Source organism: Elephantulus edwardii, unplaced genomic scaffold (assembly GCF_000299155.1).
Source record: "Elephantulus edwardii isolate Elephantulus edwardi_28Jun2011 unplaced genomic scaffold, EleEdw1.0 scaffold00378, whole genome shotgun sequence".
In the NCBI taxonomy this organism is placed as follows: domain Eukaryota; kingdom Metazoa; phylum Chordata; class Mammalia; order Macroscelidea; family Macroscelididae; genus Elephantulus; species Elephantulus edwardii.
This window is the reverse complement of record NW_006400128.1, coordinates 1,128,081-1,139,588: the sequence shown is the minus strand read 5'-3', so window position 1 is coordinate 1,139,588 and position 11,508 is coordinate 1,128,081.

The following is an 11,508-nucleotide window of genomic DNA, read 5'->3' as shown; positions in this document are numbered from 1 at the left end:
CCTCCTAGCAATATGTCTCAAGTATGTGAGGTGAAGCCTCATCATTCTTGCCTCCAAAGAGCACTCCAGCTGCACCTTCTACAAGACTTATCTGTTTTCTTGGCCATCTATGGGATGTTCAGTGCTCTTTTCCAATGCCACAGTTCAAAGGCATCAATTCTTTTTCTGTCATTCTTATTCACTGTCCAGGTCTCAGATGCATAGCTAGTAATCAGAGAGACCATGGCCTGAATCAGATGCACCTTAATCTGCAAACTGACATCACTATTCCTCAATAGTTTGGAAAGGTCCCTAATTGCAGATTTTCCCAGTGCAATGCATCTCTTTATTTTCTGACTGTTCACATGAAGGGCATTAATTGTGAATCCAAGGAAGATGAAGCTGTTGACTATTCAGAAAATGAATTGAGAAAACTTGACAAAATAATGAACTGGAACATCATTTTCTCATAGAAAATATATATGGAAAGCCATGTTTCAGATTTGTAGCTTTCCTTTTATAAAGAATTAAAATCTCAATTATGGTAGCAGTTTTTTTTAAAAGAAAAGAAATTAAAGAAGTGACTTCAAAACAGAACCAGCTGAAAAGAAATCAATAGTAACAGAATATTCTGAAAAGCTATAATCCAACAAATTTGAAAACCTAGAGAAAATCGTCAAATTTCTTGAAACCCACATCCTATCTAGATTGGGACAGAGAAATGTAGAACATTTGAACAGACTAATCATAAAAGAAGAAATTGAGCAGATTATCATAAAAAAGTCCTAGGCCTAGATGCCTTCATGGTTGAATTCTATGAAACATTCAGAGAAGAATTGTCACCAATTCTACTTAAATTATTTCAAAAAAGAGGAAAAGAAGGGACACTCTCAGAGTTATTCTATGAAGCAAGTGTAACCCTAATACCAAAACCAGGCAAAGATATTATAAAAAAAAACACAACACACACACACACACACAACAATAAAGCAGCAATATCTCTCATGAATACTGTTGAAACAATTCTTAAGAAAATCCTGGCCAATAGAACCCATCAGTACAGTAAAAAAAAAAAATTGTCATGACCAAGTAAGATTCATAGGACGTATGCAAGGATGGTTACTATAAGAACACCAATCAACATGATTCATCACATTACCAAGAACTACATGTCCCTATCAGTTGATGCAGAAAAGCTCTTTAACAAAATCTAACACCACATCCTGATTAGAACACTCAACAAAAAAGAAATAGAAGGAAACTTACTTCAGCATAGAAAAAATATATATACAATATCAAAGATCATAATCATTCTTAATGGAGAAAGACTAAAGACGTTCCCCTTGTGAACAGGGACCAGACAAGGATGCCTACTATAACCACTTGTATTCAATATTGTATTGGAAATACTTGCTAGAGTATAGAGTATAAGAGAAGAGAAGGAAATAAGAGGCATCTAAATTGACAAAAAGTTGCCAAAACTGTCACTATATGCTGATGATTTGATAGGGTGCACAGAGAACCCCAAATATTCAACCCAAAAAAATTGTTATACCTAGCAGACCAATTTAGTAGAGTGGCAGGATACAAAAATTGGTGGGATTTCACCACAGGAACAAAGGAAACTAAGAAAGCAGTACCATTCACAATAACCAACCACAAGATTAAATACTTGATAATTAACCTTACTAGAGAAATAAAAAAGACCTTTATAAGGAAAGCTACAAAACACTACTTGAAGAAATAATAAGAGACCTAACTAAATGGAAAAATATTCCCTGCTCATGGATGGGAAGGCTTAATGTTGTGAAAATGGCAATCCTACCAAAAGCAATCTATATGTTCAACACAATCTCAATTGGGTTGAAACTTAATTGCATACCAAACTCATTCTTCAAAGAGACAAAAACGGCAATAAGCAAGTTTATTGAAAAGGAAAGAGCCTGAATAATCAAAGCTCTTCTGAAAAATATAATGTTTGATGCATAGCACTCCTTGGTCTCAAACCATGCTACAATCATAGTACCCAAAACAGCACAGTATTGGTGCAATGACAGACAACTAGATCATCGGAATAAAATCAAGAGCCCAGAACTGAACACATTTACCTACAGTAAATTTGTATTTTACAAGGAATCAAAAGCTATTAAATGGGAAAACTACAGCCTCTTCAACAAATAGTGCTGGTAAAATTGGACAAATCATACACAAAAATCAACTCGAGGTGAACCAGAGACCTAGGGATAAAGCCCAAAACCATAAGGATCATAAGAGTCAAAAAAGCACCAAACTTAGAATCTCTAGCCTATGGTATAAATAGGCTTGCAAATACAGCAAAAACCACACAATCAGGAAAAGATAAAATTGACAAACGGAACCTTCTAAAAATTAATTCCCAGTGTACATCAAAACCTTTTCCTAATACTATGAAAAGAAAATCTACAGACCAGGAAACATTTGCCAATACTATCTCAGACAAGCAACTCACAAGAAAAGTTTACAGACTACCTACCACAGGGCCTCCACTAGAAAAAGACTGATAATCCAATCACAGAACGGGCAAAAGACATGGACTTTTCACAAAGGAAGCAATTCGGATGGCCAAACAAATATGCTTAAATTCATGGAGACTCAAAGAGATGCAAATCAAAACTACAATGAAATACCATCTCAACCCAGGGACAGTAGCAAAGTTTAATAGAACAGCAAGCAATAAATGTTAGAGAGGGTGTGGAGAGACTGGAACTCTCATGTACTGCTGGTGGGATTATAGAATGGTGCAGCCACTCTGGAAGGCAATTTGGCATTTCCTCAAATAGCAGAACATAGAGATCCCATATGACTCAGCTACTCCACTTTTCAGAATAGACCCAAGGAAAATGGAACTGAGATATGTACATCTATGGTCCTAGCAGCGTTATTCATAAGAGCAAGAAAATGGAAACAACCCAAATGCCCATCAACGAATGAATTAAGAAATTGTGGTCTATTCACATGATGGAATACTATGCAACACTGTTGCTGTTAAGTCAAGTACGACACATAACCACCCTATGAACAACAGATTGGAACCCTGTCTTATCCTATGGCATCCTCACACTTCCCAACCCACTAGAGCCCATTGTGACAGTCACCCTTTCAATCCAATTAGTTGAGGTCTTCCTCTCTTTTGCTGACCTTTTACCTTTCCAAGCATCATGTCCCTTTCAAGGAATAGCCCCTCCTAGCAATATGCCCATAGTATATGTGATGAAGCTTTATCATTTTTGCCTCCTAAGAGCACTCTGGCTGCACTTTATACAAGACATATTTGATTGTTCTTTGAGCAGTCCATGGGATATCCAGTGCTCTTCTCCAACATCACAACCCAAAGGCATCAGTTCTTCTTCTGTTATCCTTATTCATTGTCCATCTCTAGATGCATAGCAAGTGATTAGAAAGACCAAAGAATTACAGTCAGAAAGTATGGACTTAGTGACAGAAATGAGGCTATAAACAGAATGATCAAATATTGTATGTTCAATGATTTATTTATTATAAATATTTTTAAGGTTTTTTATTGGTTTGCATACAATAATTTGCTTACATTCTGTTTCATTCATGTATATTGTGTTTGTGGGTGTGGGGTTTTTTCTTGTCCCCTCCATCCACCCAACAAATCCTGCAACCCTGTGATTTACCCCATCCCCACCCTCATGGTGATTTTACATATGGACCTCACCCGAGGGACTGCACAGGAATCAGATTGACTATATCTGTGGAAATAATTGATAGCTCAAAATCAGCAGTCAAAACTATACCAGGGGTGGACTGTGGAAGTTCAAATTGAGGCCAAGGAAAATTAAAACAAGTCCGTGAGAACCAAAATATCATTTTGAGTCTATTCCACCTGAATATAAAAATCATCTTAAGAATAGCTTTGAAGCATTGAACACCAATGACTGAAGACCAAATGAGCTGTGGGATGACATCATGGAAACCATCCATGACGAGAGCAAAAGATCTCTTTTAGATCTTTTTTAGAAAGGAGAAAGAAAAATGTCAGAAATGATGTCTCAAAAAAAAAATCTCTTTTAGAGAGGAGAAAGAAAAATGTTAGAAGAGACTCAAAATTACACTAGGGCATCAAGAAACCAAAACAAAGGGAAAGCATGTTGAAGTAAAAGATCTGAAGATTTCAAAAGATCACTTGGGAAGACAAAGCAAAGTATGATAATGGAATATGCTGAGTGCTGGAATTGGAAAATAAAAAGGGAAGAACTCACTCTGAATTTCTCAAGCTGACAGAACTGAAAAATAAATTTAAGCTTGTGTCACAATATTGAAAGATGCTATGGACAGTATGTTGAACGCTCCAGGAAGCATCAAAAGAAGAATGAGAGAATACAGAGTCACTGTCCCAAAAATAATTGACTGACACTGGAAAATATTCAGAAGTCTCATATGATCTGGAGACAATGGTAATGAAAGAAGATGATGAAGCTGCACTGAAGGCATTGGAAAAAAGAAGGCCTCAGAAATCAATGACATACTGATTGACATGTTTCAACTAATACATGGAGACCTGGATGCACCCACCAATCTATGCCAGGAAATCTAGAGGACAGCTTGCCAAATGATTGGGAAGAGATCCGTATTTGTTCCCATTCCCAAGAAAGTTGATCTAACAGAATGTGGAAACTATCAAACAACATCTTTAATAACAGATGCAAGAAAAATATTGCTGAAGGTAATTTTAAAAATGTGTAGAACAGTACATATATTGGAAACTGCCAGAAGTTCAAGCAGGATTTAGAAGAGGACATGACACCAGGAGTAGAATTACTAATGTCAGATGGATTTTGCCTGAAAGTAAAGAATAACAGGAGATTTCCACTTTTATAGACTATGCAAAGGCATTTAATTGTGTGAATAGAACATAATAAGTTATGGCTAACATTGAGAAGAATGGGAATTCTAGAACACTTAATTGCCCTCATGCAGCAATGTTGTTGTTATGTACCGTTGAGTTGCTTTCGACTCATAGCGACCCTATGTACAACAGCCCTAAACTGCTCTGTCCTGTGCCAATCGCACTGTCTCTGACACTCCCATCCCTATTACCCCAGTCACTGAATCAATCCACCTCATAGAGGGCCTTCCCCTCCTGCACCGTCCCTCCACCCTCCCAAGCATGATTCCCTTCTCCAAGGACCTGTCTCTCCTTACAACATGTCCAAAGTATGTTAGACGAAGCCTCAGAATCCTTGCCTCCAAGGAACCAACCACCTGGTTTAACCCTTTCCAGGATGAATCTGTTTGTTTTCCTAGCAGTCCATGGTACCCTCAATACTCTTCTCCAGCACCACAGCTCAAAAGGCATCATCAATTCTCCTTCTATCCTCCTTGGTCATTGTCCAACTCTGATGCATAACAAGAGATCACAAAGACCATGGCCTGTATCAGATGCACCTTAGTCTCCAGAGAGACACCATTGCTCTTCAGTACTTTGGAGAGGTCCTTAGCAGCAGACTTTCTCATGGCAATACATCTTTTAATTTCCTGGCTACTGGTGCAGAGAGTGTTGACTGTGGAGCCAAGCAAACTAAAGCTGTGAACAATCTCAATCTCTTCACCATCCATCCTGACACTGCCAATTGGTCCAGTGGTGAGAATCTTTGCCTTCTTGACATTGAGCCTCAGTCCATATTGAAGTCTGCAGTCCTTGACCTTCTGCAGCAAGTGCTTCAGGTCCTCCTCAGTTTCAGCAAGCAGCACTAAGTTTCATGCAGCACTAAGGAATAACAATTTCATAAAATACTATATAACATGGTAAAGTCTGGAGAGTAGTATGCTAACTAACTCTGCAATAAAGACACGTATTGCATAAGACCATTATTGTAAAAATAAAAGGATAACTAGTAATATGCGTACAAATTTCAGAAAGGGGGAAGGGGGAAGGGGAGGAAAAAGGGGAAGGGAGGAAATCAGTAGGACAGCAGGGTTTAGTGGGTGGATAGTGGGGTGTGAAGTACTAGGAAAGATTCAATGGAAATTGTAAAAGATGAAGTAAAAATGGGCATAGATAAACACTAATTATATAAAATATAATGTATATGAGTTTATTAAACAGTATAAATGAAAAATTGTATAAAACCCAATGTACATAAATGAAACAATGTAAACTAATTATTGTATGCAAACCAATAAGATAAATAAAATTTAAGGGTTAAAAAAAGCTGAACATAGATAACTCATATGATCACTACCCCAAGGAAATCAGAACTGAGACACAGAGATACATACATTTATGTTCATAGTATCATTATTCACAATAGCAAGAAAGGGGAAACATCCAAAATGCCCATCAACAAATGATTGAATTGAGAAATCGTGGCACATTTACACAATGAAATACTATGCAACACTAAGAAACAATGATTTTGTAAAATACTGTATAACATGGTAAGGTCTAGAGAGCATTATACTGACTGAAATAACTCAGTATTATAAGGAAAACTACTTCATAAGACCATTAGTATGAAATTAGATAACTGTGTAAGATGTATTTAAATATTCCAAAGGGGATGGAGAAAGGGAGAAGACACACACAAAAGGAATAGGAAAAACTCACTGGGGACTTGAAAAGGCAGGGTGTTATCAGGCATAGATCAATAGTAATTATAAAATATAAAATTTATATGAATGTATAAAAACACAATGTGCAGTAACAAAACAATATAAAATGAAAGATTGTATAAAACACAATGTACAAAAAATAAAAAAACACAATGTACATGCATGAAACACAGTGTATATGTATGACTGTTTACAAACTAATAAAAATATGTTAAAAAAAAAGAGGTGGGTCGCCCAGCCTATGGCTGGAATCAAAGGGAACTGCCAGAAATTCAAACAGAATTCAGAAGAGGCTGTGGATTGAGGGATATCATTGCTGATGTCAAATGGATCTTGGCTGAAAGCAGAGAATACCAGAAGGCTGTTTTGACCATGCAAAGACATTTGACCATGTGAATCTTAACAACGTATAGAAAACATTGAGAAAAATGGGAATCCCAGAACATTTAATTTTGCTCATATGAGACATATTTCACTGTTGTTGTTGTTGTTGTTGTTACACACCATCGAGTCACTTGCAACACATAGTAACCCACTGTGCTCTATCTTGAGTCAACCTCACTGTCTTTAATACACCTAATCCCACCCCAGTCTCAGTCAATCCATCTCATACAGGGTCTTCCTCTCTTGCACTATGCCTCTACCCTCCCAAGAACAATGTCCCTCTCTAAGGACTGATCCCTCCTTGCAACATGCCCCAAGTGTGTCAGATGAAGCTTCAAAATCCTTATCCCCAAGGATCATCCTGGTTTCACCCTCCCTAGGGTTTTCCTAGCAGTCCATGGTATATTCAGTACTCTTTTCCAGAACCACAACTTAAAGGCTTAAATTCTTTTTCTATCATCCTTAGTCACTGTCCAGTTCTCTGATGCATAGCAAGTAATTGTGAAGACTGTGGCTTGGAACAGGTGCACCTTTGTCTCTAGACTGACATCACTGCTCCTCAGTACTCAAGAGAGGTCCCTGACAGCATAGCAGTTTGTCTTTTGATTTCCTGGCTGCTGGTACCAAGAGTGATGATTGTGGAGCCAAGCAAGCTGAAGCTGTTAATAATCTCAATATTAAAAAAAAAATTAAAACCCCCAGAAAACAAAAAACCAATCTCAATCTCTTCACCATCTATCATGATGCTGCCAATTGGCCCAGTGGTGAGAACTTTGTCTTCTTGATGTTGAGTTTTAATTCACATTGAAGACAAGGGCGTCAGGTCCTCCACAGTTTTGGAAAGCAAAGTTGTCATCTGCATATCGCAGGTTAATGAGTCTTCCTCCAATCCTGATGCCATATTCCCCCTCATACAGCCCAGCCTCCCGGATAGTCTGTTCTGCTTACAGATTGAGAAGTTATAGAGATAGATGTATTTCTGGTGTACACCTTTCCTGATTTTGAACCATGCAGTGCTTCCTTGCTCTGTTCTGACAATTGCCTCCTGGTCCAAGTACAGGTTTCATATAAGCATAATCAAGTGTTCTGGGATTCCCATTCTTCTCAGAGGTAGTCACAGTTTGTTGTGGTCTACAAAGTAAAAGGTCTTTGCATAGGCAATGAAATACAGACATTCCTCTGGTACTCTCTGCTTGACAATAATATCCCTAGTGCCACAGACTCTTCTAAACCCAGCCTGTACACCTGGGAGTTCTCTGTTGATGTGCTGTTTCAGTTGTTTTTAGATAGATATCAGCAAGATCTTGCTTGACATTGTTTGATAATTTCCACACTGTTTGGTCACTTTTTTTTTAAATGGAAACAAATATGGATCTCTTCCAGTCAGTTGGTGAGGTGATTGTCCTCCAGATTGCTTGGCACAACTTGCTGAGCATGTCCAGGGCAGCGTCTGTTTGTTGAAATATGTCAGTTGATATGCCATCAATACCTGGGCTCTTGATCATATGTTGTTTCATGAAATTCTTCTATGTCAGCCAATTCTTTTTGATGTAGTGACTCTGTATACTCCTTTTTTCTTCTTTTGATGCTTCCTAAGTCATTCAACATTCTGCCTACAGCATCTTTAAGCACTACAACTTGAGGCTGGAATTTGTTCTTCAGTTTCTTCAGCTTAAGAAATGCTGAGCAAGTTTGGCCCCTTTGATTTTTCAACTCCAGCTATTTGCACATTTCATCATAACACTTTGTCTTCACGTGCTGCCCTTTGAAATATTCCATTCAGCTCCTTAAGTTCTTGATTTATTTCTTTTCTTTGGCTTCTTGGAGCTGTAGTGCAATATTCAGAGCCTCTACTGATATCCATTTTGGGCTTTTCTTCCTTCTCTGTCTTTTGCATTCTTCATGGATGATATTCTTGATATACTCCCAAATAGCACTAGAGGCTGAGCCATCATGTTGGGAGTCACAAAGGAAGAGGAACAGTAGCAAACAGACCCTAATGATTGGAGTGTGCAATGTGAGAAGTACGAATGAAGGAAAATTGGAGATTATTAAGGAAGAAATGGAATCCATAAAGATTCACATACAAGGCATTGGTGAGATAAAATGGATTGGCATGGGACATTTTTAATCAGACAATCATATGCTCTATTATGTTGGACACGAAATGGTGAGAAAAATGGGGTTGTGTTCATAGTTGCAAAGTCCATTTCTAGATCCATCTTGAAATACAATATTAGTGACAAAATAATATTCATACATATACAAGGAAGACCTATTAATACCACTAACATTCAAATTTATGCACCAACAACAAGAGCCAAAGAGGAGGAAATATATGACGTCTATCAACTGTTGCAATCGGAAATCAGTCAAACATGCAACCAAGAAACTTTAGTAGTAATGGGTAACTAGAATGCAAAAGTTGGGAACAAGGAAGAAGGATCAGTAGCTGGGAAACATGGACTTCTTGACAGAAATTAGGCTGGAGACAGAATGATAGACTTCTGTACAATCAATGATTTATTCATTGCAAATACCTTTTATAAGAAACACAAATGATGACTATACACATAGACCTCACCTGATGGCCTGCACAGGAATCAGATTGATTACAAATGTGGGGAAAATAGTTGAAGAAACTCATTATTAGCTGTGAAAACTAGGCCAGGTGCTGATTGTGGATCAACTACTTGTATACAAGTTCAAAATGAAGCTAAAGAAAATCAAATCAAATGCACAAGAATCAAAGTCTGATCTTGAGTCTATCCCTCCTGAATTTAAAGACCATCTCAGGAACAGGTTTGAGGCCTTAAATATTAATGAGTGAAGACCAGATGAGAATGAGATGAAAAATATACATAGAAAAAGAGCTGTTGTCTGAACAGAACAAGAAAACACTGCATGATTTAAAATCAGGAAAGGTGTGTCTCAGGGATATTGTGTCCTTTCTCCATAACTATTCAGTCTGTATGCTGAGGAAATACTTAATTTGTATGCATTCTCCATACCTTTTCAATCTATATACTGAGCTCAAGAAGCTGGACAATGTAAAGAACAATGTGCCATCAGTATTGGAGAAAGAATCATTAATAACCTGTTAAACAACATTGCTTGCAGAAATTGAAAAGGACTGGAACACTTGCTGCAGAAGATCAAAGTCTACAGCCTTCAAGATGAATTAGAACTTAACATCAAGAAAAAAAAAATCCTTACCACTAGACATCATCATGATGTAGAAAAGTTTGACGTTGTCCAGAATTTCCGTTTACTTAATCCACAATCAACATCTATGGTAACAGCAATCAAGAAATCCAAAGACCTTTTGCATTGGGAAAATCTGATATTAAGGACATCTCCAAAGTGCTAAAGATCAAGGATGTCAGTTTTAAAACTAAGGTGAACCTGACCCAAACCATGGTATTTTCAATTGCTTTAAGAGCATCTTAAAGTCGAACAATGAATAAGAATGACAGAAGAACTGATGCGCTTGAATTGTGGTGTTGGAGAAGACTACCGATTATTTCATTGACTGCCATACAAGTCTGTCTTGTTGGAAGTACAACAAAGATGTAATTTAGAGATGAGGATGGTAAAACTTTGTCTCACATATTTTGGACATGTCAGGAGGACAATTCCTTGGGAAAAGATATCATGCTGGAAAAGATACAGGGTCAGAAAAGAGCAATCTTCAACAAGATGCGCTGACACATTGACTAACAATAGGCCAACATAGGGCATGATTCAGATTTGTTTATAAGTTCACCATGAGACTTATTCTAATCAGTGGCACCCAATAACAATGTAAATTTCTCATGTACTAACGAGAAAACTGATTTGTGAAAAGTGACTTGTCCAAGAAACCTCCACTAAATGACAGGCTTTACACTCAAGTGTATGTGTTTCTAAAGCTTGTATGCTAGCCATAATATTATGCCACTGCCCATTGAACTAACTGTAGTTCTAGCACAGAGGCATTGCCCCACCACTGGAGCAAGGCGCAGCAGCTGTAGGTCTTGCCTCAACTGTCTTTCTCACTCCTAACCCCACCCCAGATCGATGCTCCCTCCAACCTCCATTGATGTATCTACTGATCAAAGAACATCAACTTTAAGACTTCCTGGACCTTGAGGAACTGCCTTGATGTGGGAAATCCTGCCACCCAGTGCATTATGTCTGTTTGCTTGTCCTTAGGGTTTGTTCCTAGGGATAGAATTTGTGTCATATTCTTATATTGGGGAAGTGTTTTTGTATGTTGCTGTTCTTAATAGCATATATGCAAAAATGTTTGTTTCTCTATCATCTGCTATTTTAGGTATAACAATTGTCTGTCAGATGCTGTAATAAAGCAGAACTCTCTGATTAAGACTGGAACAACATATCAGCAGAGAACTGCCAGAAGTTCAGGCTGGGTTTAGAAGGGGTCGTGGTGCTAGGGATATTGTAGTTAATGTTAGATGGATCTTAGCTGAAAGCAGGGAATACCAGAGGAATGTCTATCTGTGTTTCATTGACTATGCAAAGGCG